This window comes from Moschus berezovskii, chromosome 26, assembly GCF_049115385.1.
Source record: "Moschus berezovskii isolate FMDL1 chromosome 26, NW_MosBer_1.0, whole genome shotgun sequence".
NCBI classification, from domain to species: Eukaryota; Metazoa; Chordata; class Mammalia; order Artiodactyla; family Moschidae; genus Moschus; species Moschus berezovskii.
In genome coordinates, this window is record NC_142485.1 from 7,128,426 (window position 1) to 7,143,960 (window position 15,535).

Genomic DNA, 15,535 nt, shown 5'->3' on the forward strand with positions numbered 1-15,535 from the left:
GACACGACTGAGCGACTGAACTGAGCTGAACTGACCCACACTCCCTCCAGCAACCAGGCCCGAAGGAAGGGGAGGATGTGGATCGTGTGTGCAAGCTTCCTTAAGGTCAGGGGTGGGCGCCCCTCCCGCGCCGCCGCCAGCTTCTCCCGCGGTGGTGGCGGTGGGGGGTCTCCGCGGGTTTCACGCCGGGTGAATCTGGCGCGTCCCCGCCGCCGACTGTGATGGACGCAGGCCGCGGCGGGGCGGGACGCGGATCTAGAACCGGAAGGGGTACTTCCATTGTGTAGGAGTCGCTGGGGTGCAGGTAAAAGCCTGGGGGCCGCGGGAGGAAAGGGGAAGGAGGTTAGGAAGGCGCCCCGCGGGCAGTGGCCGCAGCGAGGCGGGCGGTGGCCGGCGGAAGCGAGCCCGCCGCCGCAGGGGCGCCTCGCCGGGAGTCGGGCCGGAGCCCCGGCCGCGGGGCCGCCGCTCGTCCTCTCGGGTGTCCGCGTCCCGAGGGCCCGAGCGCGGAGAGGGGGATCGGAGCGGGTGCGAGGCGCGGCGGAGGGGAGGCGCCTCCGGGGCCCCTGAGCACCGCCGGGCGGGGAGGAGGCGCTGACCCCCGCCTTCTCACGCTGCTCAGGGTCCCCTTCTTCCTCCACGCCGCCTGGAAGCCCCGTCACCAGCCCTGCAGAGCAGGCGTTAGCCGGCCAGCCGCCGCCCTCCGGCACATCTCCGCACACCCCGTCCGCGTTCCCCCACCGTCCACCCCCGACGCCACCACCTCGCCCACAGGAGTCAGATCCCAGAGGCCGGAGGCATCCAAGGAACCGGTTCCAAGGCAGAAGCATCGCAGCGGATGAGGAGAAGGCCTCCCCGACTCCTGGACCTGCGGCCCTCGCCGTGGGGCTGGGCGACTTGACTTAAACCTGGCGACTTGACTTAAACCTTCCTCCCCGAGCGGCCTCTCCTCTCCCTCGGCGTTGCCCCAGGAGATGATTTAAGTCTGATTTCATCAGCTTGCCGTCCATTTGAGGGAGCACTGGTTCACAAGCCCGTCCACTGCCCTGGCCCCTGACTGACGCCTTCCAATCTCCAGAGGCAGCTCTGTGATGTCACTGGGAAAAGAATTAGCATCACTTTAGTTCAGTAGAGCCAAGGCCTTCCTGATAAGTTCAGCGCGACATCAAAGTGAACCCCGGAAACACCGCGGGGAACCGGTGGACAGGAAGGACTGTAGCCCCTTTTCCTGGCCATCCCATCCCACCCGCTGAGTAACCAGATATGCACACCCGTTGTTAGATTAGTCTTCATTAGCAAACTGCGTTTTCCTACCAGGGTTTCAAAGACCATCAGTGGATCTTGCTCGCTGAAACGTTAAATGGAAATGTTGATAGGGATAGAATAGGCTAGTTACACAGGCATCTGGGCTTCCCTGGTGGCTCAGAGGTAAAGAATCTGCATGCAGTGCAGGAGACCTGGGTTCTATCCCTGGGTCGGAACCCCTGGAAAAGGGAAAGGCAAACCACTCCAGTATTCTTGCCTGGAGAAGTCCCCGGATAAAGGAGCCTGGTGGGCTACAGTCCAGGGGGTTGCAAAGAGTCGGACATGACTGAACAACTAGCACGCATACAGGCAGCTGTAGAAGTCCCAGAGGACTATAGATAGGGAGGGAAACCTAGGAAACTTTGGGAGACTGCTGTAAGTTAGTGATCATTCAAGAAAGCTATCAGAATATCATGGAAGGAAGCAGGCTTGCTTAACTATAAAACCATAAATAAAAGCATGAGATGTGCCCCAGATGATTAGGTGGAAGAAAAGTATCACCACCCTTCCACTGATTTGAGTAAATGCTCTCATTTGACTTCAGAGGGACAGACACTCTCCTGCGAGTTATGAAGGAGGAACTAGTGATATAAGCCTCGCGTCTCCTTAAAGAAGATGGTCTTTTCTTCTCCCCACTTTCCTTTGATTATAAAATTGTAGCCCACTTTAGTCTCAGGGCTGAGCCTCCCACCTGCCCGCTTGCCTATCTCACAAGCATCCTATATTAATAAATCTATTTCTTGCCTGTCTCTGTACCTCTCGCTGAATTCCTTCTGTGCTGAGATACAAAGATCCTGAGCCTCAGTAAGTCCAGACACCAAGTAAGTGAATCTAATTAAAAGATTAGGGGTTCGAGTCCCAATCTGAGGTTTGACCTGGAGAAGGGCAGGTTTGAGTCCTGGCCATATGGGTTCAAGTCCCATTCTGCATTGCGTGATTTCAGTGTGACTTAGTTTTTAAAGCCTTCCAGAATCTATTCCTATAGTGGCTCTCTAAATTCACCTCCTAATCCTCTGCAATCCTGAATCAGAGTCTGATTTCAGTCTAAATCATTTCTACAAATATTTATTGAGTGCCCCAGGCACTACAGTATGTATTACAAACAAATAAGACAAAGTCCCTACCCTAAAGGAGCTTAGGACACTCTCTCAGGAGAGTCAAACACGTAAGTAGCTATAACATAATCGCATTAAAAATAATCAGTAACTTTACTGAGTGCTTCCTATAGTCCAGACACCATTCTAAGCATTTCATATCCATTAATTCTTACAGTACACCTACCAGGTAGGTATCATCAGTGAAACAGGAGGGAAGGGGGCAGGGAACAACCCTTTAAAAGAATAATATAGTTCAAGGACTTTACAGAAATTGATGAGAACCAAATAATTCCAAGATGGCAGACACATTGAATGAGTTGACTTCCACTAGACCTTGAGTCTCAATATACACTCATCCTGCAGTGTGTTTGTGCTCAGTCTGTCTGACTCTTTGTGACCCCATGGACTGTAGCGTGCCAGGCTCCTCTCTCCATGGAATTTTCCAGGCAAGAATACTGGAGTGGGCTGTCATTTCCTCCTCCAGGAGATCTTCCTGACCCAGGGATCAAACCCGAGTCTCCTGGATCTCCTGCATTGGCCGGCAGATTATTACCACTGTGCCCCCTGGGAAGCCTCATTATAGCACATCAGCACACTAAATAACATACCCAGAGGTGCCATGAGAGTTCCAAGGCCAACCATAAAGGTAAAAAAGCAGGCAGTGGCCCAGTTCCTGGAAAGTCCCACCCCTTCCCCCAAATTGTGGAATATTCCTCCCACTTATTAGCCTATGCAATTACCTACTCCTATAAAAACTGACAACCCCATACCCTGGCGTCATTCTCACTTTCTCCAACAGCCCACACGCTGTCTGTGGAGTGTATTTCTCTCTAAAGGAATCGACTTCTCACCTATCACTTTGTCTCTCACTGAACTGTTTCTGAAATGAGACATCAAGGACCTGAGCTTAAGTCCAGAGACCAGGTGTGACCTCAGTTAAAACACCATCAGTTCAAGCCCCAGTTAGGTTTTGGCCAGACTTGAGTCCAGTCCACCTGGGCCCAAGACCCAGTCTGAGTTGCATGGGGTCAACAATATCCTCATTTCACAGCTAAAGAGGGGGTTTTCCAAGATCACATAGTTTGGCGGACCCGGCAACTGAACCACCAGCACACCCTTAGCTACAGTATTTGATAAAGTGAAGAGAACTGTGCTTGATGAGAACAAAGTCTTCTGGGAGCATAAAGCCAATCAGCTTGGAGCCAGGGGAACAGACGTCACTGAGACAGTACCGCTCTAGTCTTTCTGTCTGTCCCACCCCCCTTCCAAAAGAAGCTGGGCCAGCTGACACCAGCAATGAATACATGAACGCAGTGATCAAACAGAAACGGTAGATCAGGACCAAGGAAACTGTAAATATCATACAGAAATCAAAACCGGAGGAAAAATAAATTTAGTCCCCAAGGAGCAGTTTAATTCCACCATACTTTGATATCTGACTGTGCTCTGAGCTCTTTGGTAGTCAGAGAGAAGACAGAGTCGTGGGCAATTGCATAATGTTTGTTGTCACAAAGGGAAAAGCAAACCAGTTCATCGAGGGGAAAATAAGCGTTTCTTCAAGCTATGTTCTAAAATAAAGGTTTCAGATAAGAGTTTTATGAATGCCACTGAGAACTATAATAGAAAAAATGCCCCCTGTAATGCTAGCAAATGTAATAGGAGATTTTATATGGCAATTTCTCCTTCAATTCATTGATGAAAGCCAAGGACATGGCATAAATACTACTCAGCAAAGATGACTCCATTAACGCTGCTGTTGTCTGAACTCAGAACCTTCTGGTGTCTAGATTTCGAACTGAGTCCAGAAAAACAGGGCTTTTTCTAGGCCGAGAAGTAGGATAAAGGCATGGAGGGAGGAGAAATGGCATGGTCTACCCTGTGCCCTGATTTCTCATGTCTGTCTGAGGAGGGAGAGATGCAGGAAAGCCAGCAGTGAGCACGCCTTTGTCACCTGCTGGGAGTCTGCCCTGTCCAGGCTCCGGGTCACAGCAGCAGGCAGGACAAAATTCCTGTTCCCCAGGAGCTTCTGCACCAGACGGTGGGTGTGGGGAGGAGCAGGGAAATAGAACAGGGAACTGGCCATGGGCTTTGGGGTGGCAGAGGTCCTTGGTGGTCCTCACTGCGCTGTTGGAGGTGAGGTGGGAATGGAGACCCAGGTGGTGTGCATGGAGGTGGGAGCAGGAGTTGAAGAGTGGAAAGTGAGGATCACAGCTCTTTTAGGAGGTTTCTTGTGTAGGGGGTGGAGGGGTATGGTGCTGGAGGGGGACAGAGATAGAGGAAATCATCTTCTTCAAAAATGGCGGTTGATATTAAGACGTGTGTGTGCGTGTGTATCAGAATAACCCAGTAAATAGAAACTGTTGACGTAAGAGGGAAACAACCCATGTAGAAGCAAAGTCCTGGGAAAGGGAGAGAGGAGGGAACACAGGATCCCCAAGGAGATGCTGGCCTTGGAGAGGAGAAAGGGCACTCCTTGGAACAGAGGAGAAAGCAGAGCGAGCAGCCTCAGTTATAAGTTAGGTTAGGGGTTTGATGAGAGCACAATGGGTGTCTCCTCCTCACCTGCTCTTTCTTTGGCATGTGAGGCAAGGTCGCTCCCTAAGAATGACGAGGAGGTGACCGTCTGGTGCCTGGTATTGTGGATTTCCATCAGAAGCCCCTGAGGTGTTGGGCAGGGCACTCTGAGCCTCCCTCCTCACCGCAGTAACTAGTTTCCTAAACTGGGGTGCTGCATCCTCCACAACGACTCCATCCATAAACTTTAAACTCCAGCATCAGGCTCTCTGACCTGGTAGCCAGCTTTCCAATTTCCACCTACTTGTCCCTACAGCACCACACCCCTATTGACAAACCAGGGACTTCAACCATTTCTCTGGTCTGCTGGGTCCCATTCAGGTTTCTTTTCTCAGCATCAGGGTCTTTTCCAATGAGTTGGCTCTTCGCATCAAGTGGCCAAAGTATTGGAGCTTCAGCTTCAGTATCAGTCCTTCCAATGAATATTCAGGACTGATTTCCTTTAGGATGGACTGGTTGGATCTCCTTGCAGTCCAAGGGACTCTCGAGAGTCTTCTCCAACACCGCAGTTCAAAATCATCAGTTCTTCGGTGCTCGGCCTTCTTTTTTGTCCAGCTCTCACATCTGTACCTGACTACTGGAAAAGCTATAGCTTTGATTATATGGACTTTTGTTGGCAAAGTAATGACTCTGCTTTTTAATGTGCTGTCTAGGATTGTCATAGCTTTTATTCCAAGGAGCAAGCATTTTAAATTTCACCATCTGCAGTGATTTTGGAGCCCAAGAAAATAAAGTCTGTCACTGATTCCATTTTTTCCCCATCTATTTGCCATGAAGTGATGGGACCAGATGCCATGATCTCAGTTTTTTTAAATGTTGGGTTTTAAGCCAGGTTTTTCACTCTCCTCTCTCACCTTCATTAAGGGGCTTTTTAGTTTCTATTCACTTTCTGCCAATAGGGTGATGTCATCTGCGTATCTGAGGTTACTGATATCTTGGTTCTGGCAATTTTGACTCCAGCTTGTGAATCATCCAGCCCGGCATTTCACGTGATGTACTCTGCATATAAGTTAAATAAGCAGGGTGACAATATACAGCCTTGATGTACGCCTTTCCCAATTCTGAACAAGTCTGTTGTTCCATTATGATGGAACTCTTTTATGAGATTCTGATTCTGGACTTTTGCTTCTTGTCCTGCATACAGGTTTCTCAGGAGACAGATAAAGTGCTCTGGTATTCCTATTTCTTCAAGAATTTGCTCTGGTATTCCTATTTCTTCAAGAATTTTTCACAGTTTGTTGTGATCCATACAGTCAAAGACTTTAGTGCAGTCAATGAAGCAGAAGAAGATGTTTTTCAGGAATTCTCTTGCTTTTTCTATGATCCAATAGTGGAAAGTGGAAAGTGAAAGTCACTCAGTTGTGTCTGACCCTCTGTGACCCCACGGACTATACAGTCCCTGGAACTCTCCAGGCCAGAATACTAGAGTGCGTAGCCTTTCTCTTTTCCAGAGGATCTTCCCAACCCAGGGATCAAACCCAGGTGTCCCACATTGGAAGTGGATTCTTTACCAGCTGAGCCACAAGGGAAGCCCATGGATGTTGGCAATTTGATCTCTGGTTCTTCTGCCTTTTCTAAATCCAGCTTGTACAACTGGAAGTTCTCAGTTCATATAACGCTGAAGCCTAGCTTGAAAAATTTTGAGGATTACCTTGCTACCGTGTGAGATGAGTGCAATTGTGCGGTAGTTTGAGCATTCTTGGCATTGTCTTTCTTTGGGATTGGAATGAAAACTGACCTTTTCCAGTCTGGTGACCAATGCTGAGTTTTCCAAATTTGCTGGCATATTGAGTGCAGAACTTCAACAGCATCATCTTTCAGGATTTTAAATAGCTCCACTGGAATTCCATCAACTCCACTAGCTTTGTTGGTAGTAATGCTTCCTAAGGCCCACTTGACTTCACACTCCAGGATGTCTGGCTCTAGGTGAGTGATCACACCATCGTGGTTATCCGGATCATTAAGCTTTTTGTATAGTTCTTCTGTGTATTCTTGCCACCTCGTCTTAATATCTTCTGCTTCTGTTAGTTCCTTGCCATTTCTGTCCTTTATTGTGCTCAGCTTTGCATGAAAAGTTCCCTTGGTAGCTCCAATTTTCTTGGAGAGATCTCTAGTCTTTCCCATTCTATTCTTTTCCTCTCTCTGCACTGTTCATTTAAGAAGGCTTTCTTATCTCTCCTTCCTATTCTCTGGAACTCTGCATTCAGTTCTTTCTCTGTTGCCTTTTGCTTCTCTTCTTTTCTCAGCTATTTGTAAAGCCTCCTCAGACAACCACTTTGCCTTCTCAAATTTCTTTTTCTTGGGGATGGTTTTGGTCACCTCCTGTACAATGTTATGAACCTCCATCCATAGTTCTTCAGGCTTTCTGTCTACCAGATCTAATCCCTTGAATCAATTCATCATCTCTACTGTATGATGATAAGGGACTTGATTTAGGTCATACCTGGTCTTCCCTACTTTGTTCAATTTAAGCCTAAATTTTGCAATAAGGAGCTCATGATGTGAACCACAGTCATATCCAGGTCTTATTTCTGCTGACTGTATAGAGCTTCTCCATCTTTGGCTGCAAAGAATATAATCAATCTGATTTGGGTTTGAACATCTGGTGATGTCCATGTGTAGAGCCATCTCTTGTGTTGCTGGAGGAGGGTGTTTGCTGTGACCAGGGTGTTCTCTTGGCAAAACTCTGTTAGCCTTTGTCCTGCTCCATTTTGTACTCCCAGGCCAAACTTGCCTGATACTCCAGGTATCTCTTGACTTCCTACTTCTGCATTCCAATCCCCTATGATGAAAAGGACATCTCTTTTTTTTTTTTTGGTGTTAGTTCTAGAAGGTCTTGTAGGTCTTCATAGAACCATTCAAGGTCAGCTTCTTCAGCATTAGCAGTTGGAACACAGACTTGGATTGCTGTAAGGCTGAATGGTTTGCCTTGGAAACAAACCGAGATCATTCTGTCGTTTTTGAGACTGTTCCTATGTTTCATGCACATATATCAATGCTTTCTTGATGAACTGTTCCCTTTATCATTGTACACTGTCTGTCTGTGTCACTTGTTAACTCCTTTGGCTGAAGTCTATTTCGTCTGCTGTGACAGTAGGTGCTGCTACAGAGACTTTGTTTTGGCTGCCCTGTGCTCAGGGTCATCTTCCATCCGTCCACCGTAAGCCTGTGTTCGTCTGGAGAGCTCCTGGAGGCAGCATATATCTAGCCAGCCACTCTGTGTCTTTTGATTGGTAAGTTAAATCCAGCCTTCCCTGGTGGCTCAGATGGTAAAGAATCTGCCTGCAATGCAGGACACCCAGGTTCAGTCCCTGGAGGGAGATCCCCTGGAGAAGGGAGTGGCACCCCAATCCAGTATTCTTGCCAGGAGAATCCCATGGGCAGAGGAGCCTGTCAGGATACAGTCCATGGGTCGCAAAGACACAGTCCACAGGGTCACAAAGAGTCAGACACGACTGAGCAACTAACATTTACGTTTAGGGTGATTACTCATAAATGAGGATTTAGTACTCCTGTTTAATCTTTTGTTTTCCAATTTGTTTGGTGGTTTTCTATATTATTTTTCTCAGTTTCCTCTTTTGTGTAGTTTTTGTCTCTGCTCTAGTTTTATGTGTTTTTGTTTGTTTGTTTGGTTAACACGAGGTTTGTATAAAATATACCATAGATAAAATAGTCCTTTTTAAAGAAATGTCTATTTATTTATTTTGCTGAATCAGGTCTTAGCTGCAGGATCAGTAGTTGTGGTCCATGAGCTTAGTTTACCGCTGTATGTAGGACCTTAGTTCCCCAGCCAGGGATTGAACGCACGTCCCCTGCATTGGAAGGCAGAGTCTTAAACACTGGACCACCAAGGAAGTTATACAGGTTCATCCTTTTTCTCTTCCCATTTTACATTTTTGTTTCCTCAAATTATTCCTTTTTATGTTGTGTTTGTTACCAAATTGAAATAGCTATAGTTATTTTGCCTTTAATTTTTATGCTATAAAAATTAGGTGTTTAAAAACCTATTCTAATGTAGAGTTGCCATTTTCTGATTCTATTTATCATCTTTCTCAAAGGTTTATGTATTTTGATTGTTTTATTTCTGGTAGTAGAGCTTTCAACATATCTTATAAGGAAGGTGAGTGTTGATGAATTCCTTCAGCTTTTGTTTATCTGGGAAAGTCTTTATATCTGAATGACAACTTCACTGGATATAGTATTCTTGGGTGATAATTTTTATCTTTCAGTATTTTGAGAATGTCCTTCCACCCGCTTCTGGCCTGCAGGGTTTCTGCTGAGAAATCTGCTGATAACCGAATGGGGGTTACGTTACCTTTGTAAGTTACCTTACCTTTGTAAGTTACCATCCTTTTCCTCCTGTTGCCTTTAAAATTCTTTTTTTTGTCCTAGACTTTGGACAATATTAATATAATGTGTCTTGGAACAGTTTTTTTGCATTGAGATAATTAGTTATTGTCTTACTTTTATGGACCTATATATCAGTTCCTTCCCCAGGTTTGGGAAGTTCTCAGCTACAATTTCTTTATATAAACTCCCTGTCCTCTTCTCTCTTCTCATTTGGGATACCGATTATTATAACATTGCACTTCCTGAAAGTGTCAGATAGCTGTCATAGAATTTCCTAATTTTATATTTTTTTAGATCTTAATTCTCTTTCTTCTTCTCTCTGTATCACCTGTAGGTTTCTATCTTCAAACTCAGTAATTCTATCTTCCATATGATCTGCTCTATTTCTAAAGCTTTCTAATGCATTCTTCATCTTGCTTATTGAGTTCTTTTGGTCCAGTATTTGTTTGGTTCTTTTTTAGATTTCCATTCTCTTAGGTAAAGTTTTTCTTCTATTAGTAAGTTTTATTCTTAAGCTCATTGAACTGCCTTTCTGAGTATCCTTATAGCTCACTGAGTTTCTTCATAACAGCTATTCTGAATTCCCTATCCATTACATTGCAATATCCCATGACTTTAGTTTCTGGAAAATTGTCATTTTCTTTTTGTTACACAGTATTAGTGTGATTTTTCATGGTGCTTGATGCACTGCCCCTCTGCTGGTGCATTTGACATTGCAAACACCTTTTCTTCTTTAGGTGAAGCTTTTGTTTTTCCTTGATTCTCAGATATAACAGGTTAGAAGCCAGAGGCCTCTTGTTTGTTTCCAGAAGGTGGCACTCTAGCACACCAGGGCTGATCTAGCTCCTCAGTTCAGTTCAGTTCAGTTCAGTTCAGTCACTCAGTCGTGTCCAACTCTTCCCACTGCTGTGCAAGTCTGGTATACCTCTTTCATCTTCAGGGATCACAGTACAGCTCCATCTCTCAAGGTGACCAATCAGTCATTTGACAGCAAATAATTACATTGGATGACTTTCCCTCTTCAATTTACTCTTAGTGTCAGCAATATGTTTTTCATTTACAAGTTCTCTTTCCTGGAGTAAGGCATACTGTCTAAGAAAAGAAGTTAACCCTTAGAAGCAAGAGCAAAACAGGAACAGATCAGTGTCTTGGCCAGGCCACTGAGTTCTCAGAGAGTATCTGATTCAATGTAATTTAGTGTAATAGGTTCCACTTGACACTGCCTGAGACCAAGGAGCCTACTTTATGGCAAATGAGTTGTTGCAATCTAAATGTGACTGTGGAATCCACTGGACTTATCATTCATCACTGTACGCAGAAGATGCTGGCTTGAAAAAATGTTAGAAAGTCTCTTAAGCACGCAGCTAAGGCATTAGGTTGGGAGTGGGGAGCTGCTCTCTGAGACGAGGCATGTGTTTTGAGCTGAAGGAGATTGTAAGGTGCTGTTCCTTAGCAGTGAGCTAGAATGCATGGGTCTGAAAGCCAAGAGAAGGAAGTGGGGACACCCGCTCTCACCATGCCTCCTGGTTTCCAGTTCAGGGAAATGATGCATCCTGTCCGTAAAACTTTTGCCTGTGTTGGGCTAGAGATCCTTGTTGCCTGAAAGAAGAAGAAAGGAAACTGGTTGCCAGACTGAGGCCAGGTTGGAGCACCAGGATCAGATCGTTGAAGGAGTTCAGCAGGATGGGAAGGAGCAGGAGCCAGGAAAGGGCGGCCAGCAAGAGGAGGCCGCTCATGTGCGTGGACGACCAGGAGCCAGGCAGCAGATCTCTGCCAAGGAGACGTCGGAGCCGAAAGCCACGTCGGCACCTTCACCACAGAGGGCCACAGCTCCAGGCGGTAAACTGGAAAACGCAATACACGGTACTGGCCACAATCTCCAGCCAGGGTAGGAATATTTGCCTGGGCTCTGAGGGGAAGGAGAAAATTAACAAAAAACGTTCCTGCTCTCAGAATTCCAAACCACAGCAACTCACGGTGGGTCTGGGGCCAGAAGCTGCTGTGCTCACAGAGGAGAAAAGTCAAAATTGAGTCTAAAGACGTCTCAGTGTGACAGGTGCCCATCAGAAACAAGCTCTGAAGGACAAAGCATTGTCAAATCCTGGCCTCTTACAAGTGTCGAAAATAAATTTCTAAGGCACTTGAATGTAAAATCAAAAATCACAAAACGCACAAGGGAATAAACTACCTCGAACCATGTCAGCAACAGAAAGCAAAATTACAGCCTCAAAAACCGTAGGCATAGGAGTGGCATGCCTGCCGACATGGCACGCTCCAAAGGGTTTCACCAATTGTGTTTCCCTGCTTCCTACTGCAACCCTGATAAACCATCATTTCACCAAGCCTTGCATTTCCCTGCACCCTACTGGAACCCTGATAAACCATCATTTCGTTCATCTGTTCTCTGTTATCAAACTTGACGGTATCATCTGTTTTCTGCTGGGACTCTGCTTGAATAAACTGATTAGTTCCTGGGCCCTTTCCCCATCCTTGCTAATGCGTGAATGCCGCTTCATTTTCATTATATCTTTCTAGTTCTGTATCAGCGGTGTAGAGAATCTAGTTTTTACTGCTGGTGTCTACTGGTGTTTGCTTTTGCTGAACTCTCTTATCGGTTCTATTAATTTCTGTTGATTCTGTGGGTTTTCACTGGGTAAATGGATGATCATACAATCTTTGAATAGTAAAAATTTATCTTTCAGGTTTATACTTCCTCTTTTCTCCTTTCAGTATTGGCCAGAACTATACTGGGGATTGTGGACTTTATCTTAAAGGGATTTTTTTTTTCCAAACTTTTTAAACTAAGTGTAATTATTGCTGTATGTTTTGGGTTCAACCTTGACTAAGGTAAAGAAACTCTATTGTATTCAAAACTTCCTGTAAAAAAATAACAACTAATAAATACTGACCTTTATGAAATAAAGTGAACTTACAAACATTTTTAAATTTAGCTCTCTTTTTTTTTTTAATTTCCAATATTTTTATTTGCTTCAAATTTAGCTCTCCATTAAGAAAATGAAAAAGAAAATCAGAGACTGAGGGAGAATATACGTATACAAAGGACCTGACTACTCATAAGTCAAGAAGATGAAGAAAACAACCCAAATTTAAAACATGGGAAAAGGACTTGAAGTAACTTTACATAGAAGGTCTATGGATGGCAATTATACACATGAAAAGATGTTAAATATCATGAGTCACCAGGGAATGCAGAGTATAATCACAGTTATGTACCACTTCGTACCCATGATGAAATGAAAGTCACTCAGTCGTGTCCGACTCTTTGCGACTCCATGGATAGTGCATGGAATTCTCCAGGCCAGAATACTGGAGTGGGTAGCCTTTCCCTTCTCCAGGGGATCTTCCCAACCCAGGGATCGAACCCAGGTCTCCCGCATTGCAGGCGGATTCTTTACCAGCTGAGCCACAACCCATGATAGTGGGTAGAATTTAAAAAACTAACAACACCAAATGTTTTTTGAAGTTAAAGAACCACAAATCTCTGCTAGTTTACTGGCTAAAGCAAAATGGCTTCCCCACTTTAGAAAACTGATAGCTTTGGCAATTTCTTATAAAGTCAAATAGATACCTACCACGTCCATCGGTAATTCAATTCCTAGGAATTCATCCAGGAGGAATGGAAACACATGTCTGCACAAAGATTTGCACAAGAATGGCTATTGCAGCTCTGTACATCAGGATCAAAACATGAAAACAATGCAGACATGTGTAAGAGGCAGTTGGATAAACAGATTGTTTTGGAATGTAGTAACAAAAGACAGTGAACTACTTATACATGGAACAACATGGTTTACTCTTTTCTTTTTTGGAGTCTTATTATTATTTCCTTCTCTATTTTTTGAAACAACTTTTTTAAGACAGGAAACTTGTGCTTACTGAACGTTAGTGGAATTCACCAGTAAAACCAGTCAGGTGTGTTTTTTTTGTGTGTGTGTGTGTGTAACCTACGTCTCCCCATGTGACAGACTACCCCAGGACCTTGTGACTTCAAACCACACGCATGACTTACTTCACAGTTTTGCGGCTCAGTTGCCTCTCCCTCAGGTCGCCCAGGTAGTGACGGACTGCCTCGTGGGTCAGGGCTCTGCCGGGGGAGGACCTGCTTTGCATCTCACCGCGTGGGTCTTGGCAGGCCTGGAAATCCACATCCCAGCCCAACCGCACGCTGTTTACGAGCCACCGGTTCTCACGGCCTGTTGGCAGGAGACTCAGTCCCCAGCTCCGGGCGTCTCCTTCAGGGAACCCCTGACAGGGCTCCTGGCTTCCCCGGAGCAGGACTGGGAAGAAGAGGAGGAGGAGGGCAGGGTGGGGATCTCGGTCTCCATGTGGGCAGTCGCCTGGCGACACCCGACCACTCTGCCGTATCTGATTCCTTAAAGAGAGTCGCCGGGTCTGGTCTACTCTCAGAGGCCCCAGTCCCAGGAGCCAGGTCACTGGGAACGGCTTCAGAGGCGGCCCTCCAGTGTGTGTGTGTGTATGTGCTCACACGCGCCTTGAAAGGGACAGTTGGCTAATTCTGTTTGAAAACCTTGCGAACGTAGTGGTCTATTCAACTTTTAAATTCCTCGTGCCAATTTTTACACGCTTCACATTTCTGGGAATTTATCTGACGCAGGTAGTTTTCAAGTTCATCTGCGTGTGTTCTTCCGGAATCGCCTTTAAACCTTTCAGGTGTCTGTGGTTTATCCCCCTTCACTACATGTCGTGCATACTTGCATCTTCTTCCTTGTCCCCTTCAGACACCTTTCTTACTAATCTTTTTCACAAACCAGATGCTGTTTCTCTTCGTCTCTGCTGCTATTTTTCCTTTTCTAGCTCATTCATTTCTGTCCTTTTTTTTTTCATGATGTTTCTTTGTATTTATTCCATTACTCCTTTTCCAAACTCTTAAGTCGGACAATTAGCTTGTAGTTTTTAACCTTTTGAAATTTTCTACTAAACATTTTGAAGGTTATAATTTCACCTAAAAGCACTTCTGTAGCCCGTCCACACATTTTAACATGTGTTTTCACTATCCTTTGATTATGAGCATCTATTCATTTTCTTTATTTTCTCTTAACCAAGATTTACTTATTAATGGGTTACTAGCTTTTCAGCAGCAGCAGCAGCAGCTTTCCACACATAGAGGATTTTTTTAAAACATAACTTTACTATTAATTTCTAATTTTACTGAATAAATTATAATTTCTACTTCAATAAATCATGGGCGGCGAGTTCTCAGGGAGATGTTCCTCTTCCTGAGTAGGTTCAGCCCTGCCAGGCCTGCCTGTATGGGGGCTCTCCCAGATCTCTGCTCACAGTGGGGCCAGAAGCATCACCCAACCCCCCAGCTCAGGCCAACGCCCCGGGGCAGTGAGGCGCAGGCAAAGCCATTTGGTTTTCAGCACCCAAGCCTCCCCTTTCTTTTCTGCACATTCGTCTCTGTGTTGAAAGGACTGTTTGCAACAGGCAGTGCCATCCAGTGAAGTATTTGAAGTGGAGGATTTCAGGTAACCTGACTTCTGCGTTGCTTATAACTGGAACAGATTCAAACAGGACAGAACAAAGGGCGTGTTGGGGATCTCGGCCTCCACAGCTGACTGCTGCAGGCTCTGGGGTCTCCTTCCCTCAGGCCTTTCCTCTGAGCCCATACAGCCCTGCAGGGTTGGGGGCGTGGAGCCCCAGTGCCCAGGTTCCCAGGGCCCTTTGTCAGAAGTTACCTGTTCAACTTTGAGAACAATCATTCACTTCTGTCAATCTGGTTTTCTCCTTGGGGAGATGAAAGTGCCAAAGAGACACCAAGATACAGCATTAATAAGCTTTATTTTTTTCTCTAACTTCTTATTTATGCTATCTTTTTTTTGGTCTCTGTTGTTTTTTTTTATTTTTTTAAATTAGGAAAGTATGATTACACATTTAAAGGAGTATTAGAAAATACAACAGAGAAGGCAATGGCAAGCCACTCCAGTGCTCTTGCCTGGAAAGTCCCATGGATGGAGGAGCCTGGTGGGCTGCAGGCCGTGGGGTCGCTAGGGGTCGGACACGACTGAGCAACTTCACTTTCACTTTTCACTTTCACACATTGGAGAAGGAAATGGCAACCCACTCCTGTGTTCTTGCCTGGAGAATCCCAGGGACGGGGGAGCCTGGTGGGCTTCCGTCTATGGGGTCACACAGAGTCGGACACGACTGAAGTGACTTAGCAGCAGCAG